This window comes from Otolemur garnettii, unplaced genomic scaffold (genome assembly GCF_000181295.1).
Source record: "Otolemur garnettii isolate 467f Iridium unplaced genomic scaffold, OtoGar3 scaffold00065, whole genome shotgun sequence".
Lineage (NCBI taxonomy): Eukaryota > Metazoa > Chordata > Mammalia > Primates > Galagidae > Otolemur > Otolemur garnettii.
In genome coordinates, this window is record NW_003852460.1 from 1,258,613 (window position 1) to 1,259,591 (window position 979).

Below are 979 nucleotides of genomic sequence, written 5' to 3' on the forward strand. Positions count from 1 at the left end.
CCACAGGCGCCCGCCACAATGCCCGGCTATTTTTTGGTTGCAGCCGTCATTGTTGTTTGGCAGGTCCGGGCTGGGGATTCGAACACGCCACCTTAGGTGTACGTGGCTGGCGCCTTAGCCAGTTGAGCTATGGGCGCCAAGCCTTAATCATTTTCTTAATGTGTGGAATGTGTTTTTGCTCCTGTTTACATAAAGCTATCTACCTAGTATGCTCAGTTGGATCTCTGGGGCTGCAAAGCTTACTGTATTTACTACGTAGCTCTTTATAGACAAAGTCGGCGTAAAGGCCAGAAACGGAGGGGTAAGGGAGAGGAGGGGGGAGGGTTTTTTTGTTGTTGTTGTTGTTTTCTCTCTCTCTCTTTTTTAAATTAAGTCATAGCTGTGTACATTAATACTATCATAGCGCACAGTGGGTTGTTTATACAATTTGGAATACTTTCAACCAACGGGTTAGAGGGATGGTAAACAGTGGGAACCACACCTATGGAGCATATTGCAAGGATACAAGTCAAATCTAGTAAGTACAGAACATAAATGTCTTAACACAATAATCAAGTAAATGAGGTGAAAGCTATATTAATTAGTTTGATGTAAGCACTCCAAATAAAAAAATCAACACATTGTACCCCACATATGCATAAATGTGTTCATGATCCATGTGTATATGACTTAATAAAAGGAAAAAAAAAAACAAAAGAAAATGTCTGCAGATCACTGAGGGAATTTAGTGGTGCTGTATTGGGGAAATCCAATCAGGGTGGCACTTTGCAATTTCTGCTATTTGATGACACTTCATCAGAGTCATTTGAAAGAGTTTTAAGTGAAAAACAAAAGTGGATATCCCTTTGAGAATCTGCCCAGCAGATTTTTCTATAAAGAGCTACATAGTAACTACCATAAAATCCGCAGCCCCAGAGGTCAAACTCAGCATATGAAGTAGATATCTTATATAAACAGAAGAGAAAACACATTTCCACAC